We start from the raw sequence: 6685 nt of genomic DNA on the forward strand, positions 1-6685 counted from the left end.
TTGTAACAGTTCCGTGATTTGGGGAAAACCTTTAAAACGTAGCTATGTTTTAATGTGGGAATTAGTATTTTGTACATAGCAAGATCCTGCAGCAATGTGTTAAGTATTTATTTTGTGATGTTTATTGAGAATTTGAATTGTCCAAGGCATGAGAGTGTTTCCTTAGTCGTCATTTTGATAGTTCCAAGGATGTCTGGTGTCCCCCTGGAAGGATGGCTACAGCCTTCTGAAACCCAGCGCCTGCAGAGTTGTGGTTTATTTTTTGCAAGACAAGTTATCATCTGAAATTCAGTGCTGAACATGTTTTGGAAACTACCTGTATACTTGAAGGGTAAAATTTTGCAAAACTATGATGGGAGAGCAGGTTTCTATGAATTAATAGCTTTTTCAAGGAATCAATGCAGGTACATTGGGCTGAATAGCCTTCTATACTGTATGATTTGATAACAACATTTGCAAAGAAAATGCAGTTGAAAAGCCAAAAAAAAGGTCTCCTTTGATGTTCACCGTAAGTTGACCTTTTTAAAAATATTTCCATTGCTTCTGATTTCACAAAAGCTGTTCTGCCCTGGAGACCCAATTTTGAGACTGCTTGTCTCTGGTAGAATTTATAGTTGATTTAACTCAGCTAGCATCTTCCTTTCAGATCAACTTATCATCTGATTCTCAGTTCCAACAGCCAGAAAGCTTTACAATTTCCTCGCACCTTTCAGTAGGAAACTTCGGAAGATGATTTTTATTCCCTTTGCTTTCCCGATTTAAAAAGAATCCATACTTTTAAATAAAGCATTTGTTTAAAACCAGTCTTTTGATGGGGAATTTTCAGAATCCTCACTAATTGAGAGATTATGATCAATTCAATACAGACACATGAGAACTCATTTTAGTAGAGATGAAAAACAAACAAAACTGAGAAATTCTTATACTGAGACTTATGATGTGGAAGGGTGGTAGAAGCAAATTCAGTAATAGCAAAAAGGAAATTGAATAAATACAGAAAGAAAGCATTTGCAGCGCTTTGCGGAAAGTGTGGGGGTGTGAGACTAATTGAATTGCTCTTTCAAACCATCAGCACTGGTGCGATGGGCCAAGGGGCCACCACCTGCGCTGATGTACGATGCTATTGTCTGAGAGTTTGTCTCCTCAGTGATTATTTATCATTCATGCTTGGAGCTGGTGCTTAAAAATAACTGGTGGTTGTTTGAAAAACTTAAGGTTTTTCAGTTCATGGTCTGTGTCTTGGGGTGTTGAGTGACAAATCAACTATTTCCAGGATGTTCCCTCATGACTCAGTAGCAGGGGGTGTTTTGAAAATCTTGACAATAGCTCCACCTCTTGCCTAATTTCCAAACAATAAGGATTCATTTTGTACTTGGGTAACAGTGTTTTCCCTGGTTCTCTTCCAGCAGCCACAAACAATTTTCCCCCATGTATTAGAGAGTTATTCATTGAATCATACAGTCAAAAGGGCCTCTTCTGCTCTTTTCCTGCCATCCTGCAATTTTTTACCTTTTCAAGTGTATATGCAATTCATCTCACTTGTGATTCTTTAGCTAGCTACCTTGAATTTTTTATGTAGCTTGGCAGTGGCACCTTAATTAATCCATTGAAAAATGTTCATGGGTTCCTGAACACCATCCAGTATTGCCCCACACACAACTTATAGTGAATCCATCTGACCACATAAAGCATCTGAATGCATGCATGCAAAAGGAGTTATTGTATTTTATCCTGAATATTAATATTGCCTGATTTCCCTTTCCCTAACCCAAGCTAAATATAATGATCCTACAAACTAGGATGACTAATATTAGCTAATGCAGCATCAATCAAACTTAATTTTGTTCCCCAAATAATCTGAGCCATGGAGGACTGTTCTGATGCAGTGCTAATGTCCCTGCCTCTGGGCTCAAGGGCCTGGCATCAAGTCTCACCTGCCCCAGTCATGTGTCATGACATGTCTGAACGGTTAATTTTTTTTAAAAAATTTACAATCTTAGCCCTTTGGGATAGCTTTCAGAATGGCAGTTTGGTAAGGTGGTAAACTCTAGTTTCATGGAGAGCCCTGTATAAATTCCAATACTTAATAGTAGCACCAAGTGTAATGTAGAGGTATAACATTAATATCATAAGTTACACATTGGAGTTTTCCAAGAGACTAGTTGGTAGTTTTCAAAATGATATGAATTTTCAGAACTTTTTTTAATCACGCCGTAATGGGAATTCCCTTCAGTAAACTTGTTTCCCTTCCAAATATGTTCTTTCATATTCCTTAAGCTTTTGGGCACGTTTTCTGACAGATCCTTACGTTATGAACCTATTTTCATTTTTTAAAAACTTTGCAAAACATTCAAAGGCGCTTTATATATTGGTTAAAATAAAACAAAGTAATTTATTTCAAGTTTTACTACTATGAAGATTGTTTTTAATGATGTCAAGTCAGGAATTATGCTCAAATACACCATCACCTGTTTAGATTCCATCACAATAACTAAGATGAAGTTCCTCACCTGGACCTTTACTTCCTCAAAGTAGTTACTTGAAACTGTGCATCCAGTTCTAAAGGTACCTTGTAATAATTTTGTTTGAATGCTTCAAAGTTGTGCTTAGGGATTCTACATTGAGCTGAGCAAAAATTTAAAAGTTTTTTTTGGTAAATCAAATTCCCCGGAGGATGCTAAAATCGATACCAACTCCCAAGTTCATGTATCCGTTCTGATCTTGCTGTATTGGCACCAAAAAAAATAGCCCTTTGGTCACTAGAAAGTTATTTTTCAAAAGACTTTGTTCGTTCACTTTCAAAGAGCTGAAGTGGAAGTGTTGAGAATCATTTGGACTCCATGGGTTTTTCAGGTATCTGCTGTAGTTTAGTCTTCAGCACTCCCCTCCAAGTTAGATGTTTGTTGGATCAAATCCTGCTTATGGATATTCATAGAAAAATAGTGTAGTGTGAGGGAATATTGCACTGTTGCACATGTTGTTGGGATGAGATATTTTACATGTACGTATATTTCAAAAAAAATCTCAAGACACTGTTTTGAAAAGGAGCAAGGAATTAATCCCTAGTGCCCTGGATAATGTGTTTCACTAATGCTGAGGAATAAAAATTATTTGCTCGTTATCTCATTGCTGCTGTTTGTGGGAATGTACTGTGCATAAATTAGTTGCCAAATTTGCTACATTACAACAGTGACTGCACTTCAGAAGTACTTTCATTGGTCCTATGGCCATCAAAGATGGTATAAAAAAAAGGTACTATAACCATGCAAGTTTTCTGAAGTTGTTTCTTCATTCACAGTGTTCTTGGAAAGAAACACGTGTTTTGTTAAATTTCTGAATATTCATGGTGAGGTGACACTGTAGTTCCCTCATGGGACCATACTGATCCTGAGTGAAATAAATTTCACACATTTTGGGTCCCCATAACGTCCAACAGTTTGGCAGCTTTCCTTAGAAGGGCCTTGAAAATAGTTCCATCGAAGAAGCAGCACAGTTGCTATGTTAAGAGGTGGTGCTCTCTCTACTCCACAGTCTGCTGTATGTATATTGAATGCATTTTAAAATAATGCCCTTGGTTGCAAAAGAAAATGTTTGAGAGTATTTGGCACTCTCATTTCTAGCCTTTACTCTCCCCACCCATGTAAAATAATGGCCCAATTTGAATTTAGAAATTGCACCCATGGAGAGAGTCAGCAGCTGGAGTGGACTGGCAAGAGGCTGATTTGAGACCTGGACTCAGACTCAGAGGGGAGAATTTTTCAGCAGTGCCTCAGGGTGTACTCCAGTTTGATGTCACTGCTTAATTTTTGTTTCACAGGAAGGGTGAGTGTCTTGACCAGTGCTTTGTTTCTCCTCGGAAGTAAGCTAGACTAAGCAGCTAGGCAGCTTAAAATTTTAACTATACACAAAAAACAGAGGAGGTCAAAAAAACAAAGAAGTCACAGAACTGCCTGATAATTCTTTTTTTTAAAAAGAAAATTAATTTGCAACAGCATGTATTTAATGGATAGAAGACTGGCAGGGCACAGTGGCTCAGGGGTTAGCACTGCTGCCTCAGTGCCAGAGACCTGGGTTCACTTCCACCCTCGGGCAACTGTCTGTGTGGAGTTTGCACATTCTCCCCGTGTCTGCATGGGTTTCCTCCGGGTGCTCCGGTTTCTTCCCACAGTCCAAAGATGTGCAGACTAGGTGGATTGGCCATGCTAAATTGCCTGTAGTGGTTCAGGGATGTGTAGATTAGGTGGGTTATAGGGGTTTGGCTCTGGGTGGGATGATTGGTGTGGACTTGTTAGGTCAAAGGGCCTGTTTCCACGCTGTAGGGATTCTATGATCTCAATAATCCAAGATGTTCGATGTGTTAACTCCAGAATGCTGTTGTTTCTTTGATAACCACGTGTACTTAGCCTAATCAATTGCTCCAGATTTCAGAGATTGGTGTCATGGTAGTGCATGTGAAATTGAGAATTGTAGATAGCACATTTATAGATGTAGTTTCCACCAATTTAAAAATATGCAGAGTGGAAATGAGTAACAACCTGGCAGTGTGGAAACAGGGAGTAGTCAGGAAGTTCCTTAAGTATATGGCATTTTCCAGTTAGTATCTAGTTTTGTAGACTGATGAAAGTGATGTATTATCTGAAGGATGCAACCAGAACCATGGCAGTATGGTTTATGAGGTAAATCTACAATGGCATTGCTTCCCTGGTATCAGGGTCAAAAATATCACTGAATAGCTGTGATGCACCCTGAGGGGGAGGCTAAACAGGTGCCATATTGCCACCAAAAACATAGGCAGAGGGAAGGTTGTAATCTTGCAGTTGGAATCTAGAGAGGTAGGCAAAAAAAATTAGCAAGCAGGGCCCTGAAAGTAGTTATCTCTGGAGTGCACCCTAGGCCGTGTGCAAGTGAATGTTGAAATAATGTAAACCAGATGAATGTGTGATTGGAAGGAAAAGAATACTTTAGATTCCAGAGGTGTCAGCAGACAGTGATGAGGCTAGTTGTTCACCATCAGGTAAGGTGAGAGTGACAACCCTTGACGTCAAGGCTGTATTTGACGGAGTGTGGTATCAAGGAGCCCTAACAAAACTGGAATCCATGGGTATCAGGGTACCTGGCACTTTGGGAGACTTGTAGCAATTGGAACTTCAGGAGTTCTTCAGCTGCTTCATCGTAAGGTCAAAAATGGTGATGTTCATCAATGACTCCTCAGATCCTTAAACAGTCTGTGTTCAAATACACGAAGATCTGGATAATATCTAGGCTTGCGCTGGCAGGTGGCAAGTAACATTTGCACCACACAAAGGCTGGGCAATGACCATCTCCATTAAGAAACAACCTAATCACCAGTCTGTGGCATCCAGTGCTGTTACTATCACTGAAATCCCACCCCCCCTCACTACCAATATCCTCGAGCTTACCAACTCAAATGGACTTGCTGCATCACATAATAGAGCAAGTCAGAGGCTGGGAATGTCACAGTGAGTCACTTAACCTCCTGATTCCTTAAAGCCTGACTGTTATCTACAAGGCACAAGCCAGGAAAGTGGTGGGATACTCCTCACTTGTTTGGATGCATGCAGCACTGACACCACTCCAGAAACTTGACACCATTCAGGACAAGGCAGTCTGCTTGATTGGCACCACATTCATAAACATCCATTCCCTCTGCCACTGACACACAGCAGGTGTATACAATCTACAGGATCTACTGTAGAAATTCTGAGATATCTAAGATCCTGAGATAGCATCTTCCAAAGTCATGAGATTACCATCTAGAAGGACAAGGGCAGCAGATACATGGGAACACCACCACCTGCAAGTTCCCCTCCAAGCCATTCATGAACCTGTCTTGAAAATATCGCTATTCTTGCACTGTCACTGTGTCAAAATCTTTGAATTCCCTCTCTAACAGCATTGTGGGTCTACCTACGCACCTGGACAGCAGCAGTTCAAGAAGGTAGCTCATTCCCATCTTATCAAGGGCAACTTGGGACTGGCAATAAATGCTGGCCAGCGACAACACCCATGTTCCATGAATAAATACAAAAATCTCTGGGAAGGTTGGGCTCTGTGCACGATGAATGGGTTGATCCCAAACGGATGCCAAGATCAATTTGCTAGTGGTATTGATGTGGGTTGGAATGAACTGGGCAACAGTGAGAGAACCAGGAGATGGGATTAGTAAGGAATATCAAGGTCCACAAACTACTAGGAGAAATGGATGGCACTAGACTGGCAATATTCTAGTGGGAGGTGAAATGGGAAAGTAATGCAGTCTAAATTGACAATATTGTGAATGTATATGAACACACAGAGTATGGCAAATAAATTTGGTGACCTGCAGCCAGAGATTATGCTGTGACAATAACGAAGAACTGGCTCAAAGAAGTGGCGGGTTGGATATTAAATATTCTGTGGTAGAAGGTTTTTGAGAAAGAAAGGAAAACATAAGGTGAGGAGGAGACAGCAGTGCTGGAGAGAGAGGGTGCACCACAGCAGTCAAGATTTGGCTAAAACAAAGGAGGAAAAAGGGTGCAGTTGCTGAGCTTATTCCATGAGCCACTAACTAATGGGAAAGATGTAGGTGAGTGAATTAGAGATGCAAGAACAAAAACAAAGTTGCTGGAAAGGCTCAGCAGGTCTGGCAGCATCTGTGGAGGAGAAAACAGAGTTAACGTTTCAG

The sequence above is a fragment of the Rhincodon typus genome, chromosome 7, assembly GCF_021869965.1.
Source record: "Rhincodon typus isolate 14 chromosome 7, sRhiTyp1.1, whole genome shotgun sequence".
Classification (NCBI taxonomy): domain Eukaryota; kingdom Metazoa; phylum Chordata; class Chondrichthyes; order Orectolobiformes; family Rhincodontidae; genus Rhincodon; species Rhincodon typus.